We start from the raw sequence: 6,137 nt of genomic DNA on the forward strand, positions 1-6,137 counted from the left end.
CCCCCTGACACCTCATTGTGGGCCAAATAATTGCAATTTGGCTTCGTAGTCAGAAATTTCCGAGCTTTTTTTTTTTTTTTTTTTTTTTTTTTTTAACGTGCGCATGAAACCCGTCACGGTTCTATTCTGATCAAGGTGAAAATGGATGTGTTGTGACGGCACTTAAGATGTCCACATAAGACCAAAAAATGATTTTCTTCAATATCAATTACATTCACAGTTTTATGCGACTTATGATGTACATAATCACAATGAGATGATGCCCTATGGTATACAACCATGCCTTTCTGGATTGTTTAAAAATGTGACGATGCCTACGTCTGCTTTTGGACCGCACTTCCCGACCACACACACACACACACACACACACACACACGCACGCACGCGCAGTGAATACATACAGTATAAATGCTAGACAACGCAACGAAAAAAAGAAAAATATCTACGCACTGCAACAATGCTTTTGTAGTCCAATAATCTTGTCTTGGGCTAAAAGACCATGCACTAAATGTTACATTGCATGCACGAGTACCAAGGATGGACGATTAACAAGCGATCTTTAAAGAACTGCAAGTATCATCCACGCAAATGACTGTTTAGGGATAATTTTTAATTGTATTTTCTTACAAGCTCTTACCTCGGCGCGCTCTTGTGTCGTCACTTGGGTGTGACCCAGAAGTGACTTGTGTTTAACACAATCAACGGCGCGCGCCGCCGGCCCGCCCCCGACGGGCGGCGAGACGATTTGCGGAGATACGCCCCTCGTTTTACCTTCACGTCCACGTAGTCCGCCTTCCATCCTGTTTTGTGTGGGTACACAGCTAGCATACTGCATTTGCACTCTAAAAAGACTTTTCCCAAATCATTTGGAGCAAGATGTGACTGAATCTGAGACTGAAAAAGTTGTCCCGCTGGAAAGAAAATGTTTTAAGAGCTGTTTATTTGTCTTATGCGTGCACTTTTCTATTTCCATGCCATCTAATTCTAGCCTGTTTTACTCATTCATGCCCTAATTTTGTGTGAAATTATCATTTACTCCCCCACAAAAAGATTAGCAGAGGAACAAGTGTATGGAAAAATCCCCCCCCCCCCCCCCCCCGGATGCGAAAAACAATTGTTATACCCCGAATATGTTTGTTTGTTCCAAAAAGACGTGCCATTTGGAAGGTTATCAGAAGGCGAGCTTTAAGATGGTCCTGCACACGCAGTACAGGCTTGCAATTGCACTAATAGGGTCATAATGTAAAATGATGTTTACAGTGTCTTCGAAGTTTTGTTTTTTTTTCTTTGTTTTTGTTTTACGTGTCGCTTAGAACAGGGCTATCGTCGGATTAGAATGGCTGAGAGGCTCGGATGAATGTAAACGTTAGCTCTGCTTGAGCCAATGTTCCTGAACGGTCTTCCAAGAGGGGGAAATGTCAGTCCCCCCTCCCCCACCACCTGATAAAATTTGAGCGAGGGGCTTCTGCCTTTAGCACTCCTGAAATGACATGTAATTTTGTTGTCATTTATTTTCGAAATTGTAATTCAATCTATATATGGATATTGATAATATCTATTAAATATTGATTATGATAGATTTCAGCTGACAAAAACAAAATTCAACATTTCATGCAATTACAATATTATATATTTAAACAAAAAAAGATTTCTGGTTTTGAAATTAGGAATTGGCATTCAGAAAAGTATTACCAAAGTGTTGAATGAATCTATATGAGCTTCTATTCTTCTACAGAACTACTGAAATCAATGCCATAGCCTAATTTGAGATGCACCCGCATATTTCCTCAAATAATGGCCTCCCCTCTGATTTGTGCTGATGTTCGAGCTGCCAAGTCATTTTGAGCGTCAAAAGCAGTTCATTCACTGCCGGTTTCTAAACTTTGGAAAAAGCAAATGCGTGCAATGCTTTTCATGTTGGTGCCGTTTTTACAGAATCGACACAAGAAAAGACAGACTAAAGGCGGACAAATTACAGCTTTTAACACAGGTTGTTATGGCTGATGCTACCTCCGAAGGCAGAAAATTGCTCTTTTGTCTTTGCCCCCCCCCACCCTTCATTCATTGTTGGTTCAATTCATAGTAAGAGAAAAAGGCAAGAAAAAAAAAAAATGCTTTTAAAGGCAATGTGAGGACTCTCATGCTACCTCTGAAGGTGGAATATTCCAGACCTGACTTTCTCATCCCCACCCAAAATATGAAAAAGGACAACGGATGGCAGTGTTTTATTAAACAGGTGCAGTCCAGCCCAACTATGGGTCTACTACCTCCAAAGGCGGAAGTTTGCCAGGTTGACTTCCGTCTCCTCATTCCGTGTCAGTTCCCTTCAAACTGAACAAAGAAATGGAAAAAAGGTGGATTGGGGGGGGGGGCACATCCTTTACAGGCAGAAGGGCTTCACAGACAGGTGGTAACCCGCCTCTGTCACTACCTCCAAAGCCCAAAAATTGCCAGGTCATCTTAGCCCATGTGCGTTCCGATCATACCGAACAAAGAAATTGATCAGAAGCGACTTTTTGACAGAGGGACTTTTAATGCAGGTTCCATCCCACCTTAGCGATTATCAATCTGATACTACCTCCATAGGCGGAAAATTGTCTGGTTAACTTTGGTCTCCCTGGTCTATTCTGGTTATACTGAATTGAAAATAAATAGACGGAAGAAAGTTTTGTTTCAGGCAATGTGAAAGGGGTTTTACAGCTCTGCTACTACCTCTAAATGCGGAAAATGACCGGGTCTGTTTCATCCCCTCCTATTCTTTGTTTTTTCTGTCACTCTTCTGTATAAACTGCACCAACAAAGAAAAATGTCGAGGAAAAGGCAGTATAAAAAGGGGGCTGACTCCCAATAGTACCTCAAAAGCTGACAGTCGCTTAATGATACTCCCGTTTGAGTCATTAAACACCCTTGGCCACTGTTTGAGGAAATATTGAAGTTCATTGGAAATTGCCTGTTAATAATTGGATTAGCAATCTTTTTTTTTTTTAAATCTTCATACAGTTTGGGTTCCTTACGTTGAAAATTGTGAGCCATCTTTTAATTGACTGCGTTTTTGTACACCACCCATTATTTTAATGGACGATCAAATCAAGTAAGATGAATGATTTATGAAAAAAAAAAAAAGAATCTATGGAAATGCTACACTGTGGTAAAGGAGTGTGAAGCTGTGCCTTAGACTGTGACTGTGTGGGCGTCACTGATGTGCACCAAGACTGTATGACTGAATTCAATACATTTTTTTCTTTTTTTTTTTACTAAAACTGTAATTGTGAGCTAAAATGTCCCCCCCCCCCCCCAACAATGTTTGATCGTGTTTTTTAAAGGAGAAAAAAAAATCACTTGAGTGGTCATCAGTACAAAAAAAAGCAGTGGTACCACTTCACTATATGGCATTATGAATCAAAAATCTAAATATTCCTCATGATTTCATGTTTTTTGTTTTTTTTTTAACCCCTTGATTAATTAAAAAAAAAAAAAAAAGTACTTTTTCGGTATTTTGACAAACTCCGATCACCAAACATTAGCAAAATAATAACCCAGATTCATGTGCATCATATCGTGACGCGGTATCCGGTCGAGAGCACCCTTTAAAGAACACATACCTTTTGAGAATCACGTTTCCTCACTTTTATTGTCACGATAACCCAAGAATGTCATGACAAACGTACTGACTGAAAGACAAAACAAACCCTGAAAGATTTTTTTTTTCCTCCGATCCACTTAAATTGCTCATGCTCCTCCCTTCCCCTTTCTGATGACTTCTCACTCACTTGTTCATCGTTAACGTAAAACAAAAGGGCGGTCGGTATAAGGCTTCAGAAAAAAAAAAAGAAGAAAAAAACGTTATGCAAAACGAGGGAGCGCTTGTACCATCCAAAAGCATGCCATTCAAAGCGAACCTGATGAAACCTCTGACCTTTTTATGCACCGTGTATTAACGCTACTTTCAACACAAGACTGTGAAGTGTTGCAACAGGCTGGCTTCTATTCTTCCTCCTCTTCTTTTCTCGTCACAGCAAACACTTTTGTTGGGCCTTTTTTTTTTTGTTGTTGTGAATGTTTTTTGTGTACAGTGGGACGAGAGCGCGGGGAAATGTACGTCGAATAACTCCCTGGTGGTGCATTTGAACCTTGAGCAGACTTTTGAGGAAAAAAAAAACAAAAAATGCACTAAAATGTTTGAATGTGTATGTATTTGTCCAGCACTTTAGAGTGATTTCAGGCAGGATTTCCCAAACAGCCCGAGACGCGCTTCTTCATGGGAAAGACAAATTATTGTGCCGTTGACATATGTATATATATATATATATATCCTCGGTTTGGGCAACCCTGTCTTTATCAAAATATTCTTGAAATTTTATGAACGCCATCACTAAATGACTTTCAATTGAGGCTTGGGAAATTCCACAATTTTTGTTTGGAAACTTAACAGGAGGTCATAAATAACCCGATATGAGTCCGAAAAGGACAGCTTTTTTTTTTTTTGGGGGGGGGTGATTTCATTTGACCCAACTTCACGAGAACCGTTGTACAAAACAACCACATTTTGGTTTGTTCCGAGGCTTATTTATTTTTTGCCCAAATTGTCTGAAAATGAATAACCCACTAAGTGTTGGTCCCTTTGTCACCCAAATTTTTTAACCAACTGTTTTTAGAGTAATTGAAGGAATCAGTGAATATCATTTGTCATGAGATTGAACAGGATGAATAAATACTCCCAATATGTACCCAGACCTCAGTTTTGGCATGTAAAGGGTTTATACATCAGTAATTAAGTAAAATCGTACAAACTTCAATGACTTGAACAAGGGCTAAAATAAATGCCAGGAAGTGTCTAACCAGGAAGCTTTCTTTGCGACTGAATGCGAATTAATCGCACTAAAATTTGCTGAACTGAATGTTGTAGTGCAGCATGTTTTAAGAATGACCAAAAAACTATGCAACAGTATTTTGCTCTGATAATCGCTGAAGCAATCCTCCCCCAAATAATGTCACTTGACTCATTTACTGCCATTGACGGCTAAAGACGTCAAAGATCCTTTTTTTTTTTTTTTTTATATACTACGCTGGTAGTGAATGAGTTAAATCAGTTTTTGGTCTTTGTGCTTCACTTTGGCTAACCCTGTTTAATGGTCCCTATGATTTAAAAAAGTAATTAATTAATCACAAATTTGATCCAAAGAAGAAAAAGACTAAATTTTTAGTCCCCAGGCCTCACTTTTGGTCATATTTAGCCTCGCCTTCTAAATAAACAACGTGTTAGTTAAATATGCAACGACATTTCATGCGGGAAGTTCATTAACTTCTCCCTTAAAAGAAAAAATCCTTTAAACCCAATTTTGGACGGGTCTCAGTTTGGGAAATCCTGCTTTGATTTAGAGTAAAAAAAATGAAATAAAAAAACCCACAAGAGAGTGTTATGGAAAAATGAGAAAATTGCACCTTTTTTAAAGCCATGTGTTCCGAGCGCTGACAATCAGGATGTGTGGATGCACTCTGGGAGGACACGACGTGAACTGCTGTGCTCTCGCTTTTTTTTGCCGAGTCATCCTCCTCTTTTGCCGATCTTGGGAGAGACGTGAAAATGATCAAGGAGGACTGATTCTTGGGACTGATTCCTTGGTGCTTTGGACCAGGACTTATTAAAAGCTCCACTAGGCTGACCTCAACACGGAGAGAGGAAAAAAAAAAAAGACTTTTATCATGCAACTCCACATTTTAATCGAGGACATTCTTCATTAGCCAGCTTGGACCTATCTCGAATGGGACAATTTCAGTGTTGCTTTTACATTTTAAAAATGTTTATGCGCCTTCTGATTCCAGCATCAATAAAAAAATTATATATATATATATATATATATATATATATATATATATATATATGAGAGAGAAAATGCAAATTGCCATTTTTGATGTTGCATTTAAAAAATTAAAATAAATGAATAATGGAATGTTCATTCCCATCATGGTGTGTCCCATCACCTGTTGTGTAGTCCAAGATTCCTGATTTCTTTCAATGCAATACGGAAAAATCTGCTTTCTAATAAAAATGTCCTTACTTCACCACAAACTGAATTCCTTTTTTGTCAACATGTAATTGTACATTTTTATTTTACCACATTCTATTTCACATTAAG

The sequence above is a fragment of the Idiotropiscis lumnitzeri genome, chromosome 18 (assembly GCF_059441095.1).
Source record: "Idiotropiscis lumnitzeri isolate Australia: NSW breed Sydney's pygmy pipehorse chromosome 18, RoL_Ilum_1.0, whole genome shotgun sequence".
In the NCBI taxonomy this organism is placed as follows: Eukaryota; Metazoa; Chordata; class Actinopteri; order Syngnathiformes; family Syngnathidae; genus Idiotropiscis; species Idiotropiscis lumnitzeri.